Here is a 7,173-nt window from a genome sequence, read left to right as displayed (position 1 = left end):
ACCACCAATACCACCACCACCAATAACACCACTGATACCACCACCAATACAACCATCAATACCACCAATACCACTACCTCCACCACCAATGCCACCACCATCAATACCACCACCAATATCACCAACACCACCACCAATACCACCACGAATGCCACCACCACCAATACCAACACTACCAATACCACCACCACCAATACCACTGCTAATGCCAATACCACCATCAATACCACCACTAATACCACCTCCACCCACACCACCACCACCACCAATGCCACCACCAATACCACCAATACCACTACTACCACCACCAAGACCGCCACCACCACCACCAATACTGCCACCACCACCAATACCACCACCAATATCACCACCACCAATACCACCAACACCACCATCAATATCACCACCACCACCAATACCACCCCCCCAATACCAATACCACAACCACCACTAATACCACCACCAATGCCACCACCAGTACCACCACCAATACCATCACCAATACCACCAGTACCACCACTACCACTAATACCACAAACAACACCACAACCTCCACCACTACTAATACCACTACCAATACCACCACCACCAACACCACCACTAATACCATCACCAATACCACCAATACCTCCACCACCAATACCAATAACACCACCACCAATACCACCACCACCAATACCAACACCACCAATACCACCACCACCATCAATACCACTGCTAATGCCAATACCACCAATTCCACTACCACCAATCCACCACCACCACCACCACCAATACCACCACCAGTACCACCACCACCACTAATACCACCACCACCAATACCACCACCACCAATACTACAACCACCACCATCAAAACCACCACATCCACCACCAACAATACCACCACCACCAATACAACTACCACCAATACCACCATCACCGATACCAGCTTTATCAGTACCACCACCAACATCAATACCACCAATGCCACCACCACCAATACCAACACCGCCAATACCAACACCAATACAACCACCACTACTGATACTACCAACACCACCACCACCAAACCAATAGCACCACCCCTAATACCAATACCACCACCAATACCACCACCACCAATACCACCACCACCACCAATACCACCATATGACTGTTCCGTGACTGCTTGGGGTTTCAGGGCTATGGAGGTCCTTCTGGAGGTATACGCATCATTCTAGGAATTCAAGGCATGTGCGGTGAAGTGCATGTAGAGACACATCTAGTGAGGTGCATTTAGTGAGACCGAAAGAGAGTAGTCATGATGTTTGTTATGTTATGCTTTGTGTAATCTTTTGTTACAGGTATCCTTTTCCCCGCTGTTCCCTTCCTAATTCCTTTCCCTCACCTGATAGCCCTAGCACTCTGTGTTGGTTTAAAGCCAGAGTCGGGGACGTCTGGAGGTGGAACCTTTGTGCTTCGGTCAAGACCAACGGAGACGCAGTGGAACGTGACAGAATATATATTGATACATGTAAGCATGTATATATGTATATAACCTACTGGCGGTTGCTTTCTTTGAGGAATGCTGTCTTGCACACTGTGCAGGATAAGGTTACAATGGAGAGCCTTCGAGTGACAAAACTTGTGTATTAAAATAAGCTGAGAGAAAGGAAGATAGAATATATGTCCAAAAATTGGCAAACAATGTTAGAAGTGATACACACAAATATAAGATTATTCTGGTGAATTATAAAAGAGGGAAATGTACAAGGGGAAATGCGATGCTTAATGGGAGAAGACGATTGGGTTAATCACCTGAGTAACTTATATAATGGGAAAAGGATGAAAAAGACCCCGGTGATAAGATCTATGGAGTTAGAACAATTATTGCCGTACTTCTCTTTTCAAAATATAAAAGAAACCATTTGATCTTTAAAACTAACTAAAGCCCGAATCGCCACCGGCGGAGGAGACTCATTTCCTGTGATAGGTCATAGATACGCTATGGGAGGTGGGGGTGCAATGGTGGGGAGGCTCAGGGAGATCCATTCGCCAGGCTTTGCATGCAAGATGGCACAGGTTGGACTGTCTGCCGTTTCACTTGTAAGAAGTGCTCCCTTTACACGAGCAGTGGCGCTTGAACGCCAGTAAGGATAACAAGGACAGAGGTGGACTTTGCTTCCCGCACTCGAGCTGACCTAAACTTTTGACAGAAAATGACATATACTTGCTTTTAAATGCCTTGAAGAACTCTATGATGTAATGCACAAGATTTTTAATTGAGACTAAGAAAGCCTTGAGAAAGCCAAGGTCGTACTGACCAGGGGGCGAAACACGTGTCGGCTGTTTGGTTACTGTATCATCATAAGAATCATATTTTATTACATTAATAAAGACTTTATTCAAAATCAATATTGGACAATTGTCTTCCTCAGGAAATATTGAATTAAAGAAATATTGGCAAATACGTAAAGAGGAGTAAATACTCAGAACTTAAAATTATGCATGTATGGGGGGCAGGAATGAGCAGACCTTTTGCGATCGGGGGAAGGGTGGGGGGTGGGGGGAATTGAGGTTTTCAATTTATTTGTTGCATATATATGTTCGGACAACATTGGAAAAAGTCAAAGTCATCATATCTATATGGGTTGATTGGGCAGATGTCTCTGGGATGCAGAGCTCTGCAATACAGGTGCAACTTGACAAATAAAGTTTATTTTAAAAATAAATGAACTAAAGCCGCAGTGCCAGATAACCTACCAGAAATTATATTAAAAAATAATACTGACTGGTGGGCAAGCTTTCTAAATGTGACCTTCCAAAATATTTTAACCTCTGGGATTTTCCCAGAAAGTTGGAAGGGGGCCATTGACCAATATATAAAAAGGAGGACGCCACATTGCCCCAGAACTATTGCCTTATAAGCCAGCTGGATTTGAGGGTGTTCCGGGTTCTCTGGTTGACACAGGTAGACACTTGTGTCAGGCAGGGAACCTTTCCTCTAGTCAGGGTAAGGGGTTACACTCTAACAATAACCCCTGCTCACCATCTATGTAGCTTGGCGCGAGTAGACAAGGCATTATCTTAGGCGTAATGGTTAAGCATTGGTGACCACATACAATAACTTCATGACACCCCCACAAATGGACTCCACCCTGGGTCTATCAAAAATATACGTTTTTATAAAATCAGACTTATCACAAGACCCAATAACGTTTTAGACGGGCCCACAATACTTTGCACAAGGAAACGAAAGAATTCTTGAGGTTTAGCGTATGTTCAGGTTCTGTGCGTGTTGGGCCTCTTCGTACGCTTCGTACGCGGTGAAAACAATGCTTGAGACCGGGTCTCACACACAGTACCTTTATCTTGGATGTAGCAGGGGCGTACTACGGCACGTTGGGCCTTGGGTCGCGGCTGCTTGAGGGGACGGTGCGGAGGTCCGGTGCGCGTGAGTTCTGTGGCGGCGTACGCGCCGTAACTTGGGATCGGCACCCTTCTTGGAAGCGCAATGTGGAAGCGAACAGTACGATCCGCTCAGGGGAGACTACACAGCTACTTTACGCACCGCAGCCTTTCCGAGCAGGGGAAAGGAGCGTACGCTGAGTAGTACGGTCCGTAGGAACTATAAGCAAATACGATGCACAGTCTGTCCTTTACGTTGTACGCTATGACTCGCAGGAGCCTTTTAGTCGCGTTGCTCGGGCCGGACAGGTCCTTCCTTTGCATTGCGAGCTACGGCTCGTTGGGGGCTTCTAGGCACGTTGCTCGGGCCGGACAGCAGGGTCTAGGCTTCCGATGGTACGCTTCGATCGTGGAGACGTATCCGGCAGTTCGTTTCTTCGTTACGGGGAAAACGGCAGTTCTCCGGTGCTCTCTTCACAGCGGTGAAGTCCACTGGTCCTGGGACTTCGTTCAGGGGGCAAGCTCGCTCACAAGCCCTTGGAGATCTTCAGCACAAGTCAAATAAAAGTTCCTTTAGCCTTTTCTTCCTCTTCTTCAGCAGCAAGGCAACCACTGCAGGCCAATCCCCCAGGTCAGGGACAGTACTCCTCCATGCAGCTTTCCCGGTTCCTCCTCGTCGGACAGAGGTTTCTTCTTGGCAGGACAGGATCTAGTTTCTTAGGAGCAGGGCTCCTACATTTATACCGCAAATCCTTTGTTCTCCCAGGCCAGGGGGGCCCTTTCCTAGTTCAGTCCAGTTCTGGAGCACTTTGTTGATGCGATGCAGGCTTCTTCTTTCAGGTTGCAGGGCAGAGCCATCAGACGCTCCACAGGGGGCAGAGCCAGCATTGTGGTGGCAGAGCACAGCCCTATTCAGAGTCCAGGTGTACTCCTCCCACCCATCTATATGTCAATCTTTCTATTCACCACCAGGCTACCTAGACCTGCCAATCTGGGTTTCCCCAGCCCTGTCACTCACACAAACCAGACAGCAGATACACATCACGCAGAGGCAGGCTGAAATGGTTAGGCAAGCAAATGCCAACTTTCTAAAAGTGAGTAAACCTGACAGAGCCATACATTTGTGCTCCTATTACTGATGCACTGCTAGAAGCGGGAACAACTCCCTCCGATATGTAATGTTCATCCTGGTATTCCATAGTACTCGTAATCAACCTGTACGTTTCCAATACTCGCTGTATGCCATTCCAGGCTTCATGCAACAGTACGTGCAGATTGACCTCCATATCCATATTTAATAAGCACACTGAATGAGGACTCATTCAGTGCAAGTACGAGCAAGTACGAGGACAGAGTTGTCTGAGGAGAGATGTTGAAAATCCCCTGACGAAGAGCCCTCCGGGCTCGAAATGCATTGGGATATTATAAGGTGTGCTTATTAAATATGGAGGTCAATCTGCACGTACTGTTGCATGAAGCCTGGAATGGCATACAGCGAGTATTGGAAATGTTTAATAAAGATACAGATTGAACTTATCTGTCTCCGTTGTGGTGAAGAACAAGATGAAATAATTAGCAGTAAAGGACGATAAACGTACAGGTTGATTACGAGTACTATGGAATACCAGGATGAACATTACATATCGGAGGGAGTTGTTCCCGCTTCTAGCAGTGCATCAGTAATAAGAGCACAAATGTATGGCTCTGTCAGGTTTACTCAGTTGTATCAGCGGCTCATGGGCGATCCGCTTTACTGGTCGCACGCACGTTTCAATTAAGTTTGCAAGTTGGTGTCGTTTTAAGAGAAGGAGTGCATCCTCATTATCATAACTTTCTAAAAGTGGCATTTGCAAACGCGGAATATTAAAATAACCCTTACTAAAAGGTGTACCTTATTATTCTGAGTTCAGGCATACTAAACTCGAGTTTCTACCATGTTCCCTGGGCATGTTAGGATCATAGGATGTAACAATCTTAACAGCCCAGTCTGGCCTATGAGAACAGGGTAGCCTTACAATAGTGAAAAACGAAAACGGCTGTAATTCACTATTAGGACATACCACACACATCAGGGCCTGTCCTACCTTATGCTACAATGCACACCCTGCCCTTGGGCCTTCCATAGGGGTGACTAACGGGAAGGTTTAGGGACTGGCAAGTGTGTGCACATGGCCAGTCAGCATGTCAGTACCAGACTGCACGCAGGTTCTGCAATGGCAGACCCTAGACATATTTTACCAGGCCGCTTCTGTGGGTGGCACAACCAGTGCTGCAAGCCCACCAGCGGCATTTCTATTTACAAGCCCTGGGCACTCCTGGTGCACTTACTGGGGTCTGATAGTAAACCAAATAAGCCAATCATGGAATCCACTCAACATATACATTTTACATAGGGAGCACTTGCACTGTGGCACTGGTTGGCAGTGGCACAGTGCGCTGAGCGGCCAACACCATCAAAACACATGAGGCACAGCGACAAAAAAGTGGAAGGGAGACTCACGCCAAGGTGCTAGGTCTAACAGAGGGGAGAAAGTATTCTCTAAGATATTGTTAGGCGTATTGAACACCGGGGCGGAACAGCACAATCTGATACCAATAGAGCAAGCGGGGTTCAAAGACGGCCACTCAACTATAGACCATTGCCTTATTTATGGGCAATGGCAAAAAAAGGCAATGAAAGTGCGAGGAAATCTGTTCTGCTGTTTTGTTGATTTGGGAGCCGCCTTCGACTAGGTAGACCATAATCTACTGTGGATTATGCTGGCAAACCTCAGAATCAACAAGTCAGTACTTTCATTAATTCAGGAAATGCATTCTCTGAACTGGGCCAGAGTAATCTTGGATACCCGTGGAGCATTATCAAAGAAAATTCAGATAAAGAATGGATTGCTTCAGGGCTGCGTTTTGGCTCCAGTTATTTTCTTTGCTCCTTTCTGATTTACCAAAAATACTGAGTAAGGCTGGTGGATTAAGCCCTAAAATGGGGGGGGGGGACCCATGTATCATGTCTGCTATACGCTGACGATCTGGTGATAACGGACATGACACAGCAGGGTTTAAAAAAGAAATTGAAATTTTTAAAAAATATTGTTTAAAAAAACACCTCACGATTAATTTAGAAAAGACTAAAAAAATGGTGCTGGGTAAAAGAAAGAGCTCATTTTATAGTATGCTGGGTGAGGTTAAAGTCGAAGAAGAGGACAAATATAAATATTTGGGTATGTGGTTCGATAGCAAGTTAAATTGGAAGGACCACATACAGTCATTAAAATCAAAGACTCTCTCTTCAGTATGGGGCCTCAAACACTTCAAGCAGAAGTATGGTGGCCCCTCCCTGCGGCCAATTTTATCAGCTTTTAATGCAATGGTTCGCCCACAATTCCAATGTGGTGGAGAGGTTCTATCTTTAGATGTCAAATTGGATTGGAATTTAGAGGAGGGTAAATGCGTGAATCAGCTCCTTGCTCTTCCTCCATCAACCATGATACAGGCTGTGAGAGTGGAATGTCATCTCACAGCCTGGAACTTTTGGGGAATGCAAGCATCATTGAATTTATGGCAGTGATTGAATAGAGAAGGCCCCCCAAAGTATCAAATCTTTGTAAAAAGGAAATAGAGGAAAGTGAACTTAACTGGGCGTCCCAAGTGAGACATAAGTTAGATAAGCTATGCGTTAAACTTTCCTTAGAACCAGATCAATGGGAAGCAGGGCAGCAGACCCCTAAGCAGGAACAACGTGATATCATCAACATTAAGGCCTGTGAAAAAGATGTACGTTACTTAGGGAGCAAATCGTCCACCCAAT

Source organism: Triturus cristatus, chromosome 6 (genome assembly GCF_964204655.1).
Source record: "Triturus cristatus chromosome 6, aTriCri1.1, whole genome shotgun sequence".
Lineage (NCBI taxonomy): Eukaryota > Metazoa > Chordata > Amphibia > Caudata > Salamandridae > Triturus > Triturus cristatus.
This window is presented reverse-complemented; position numbering follows the sequence as displayed.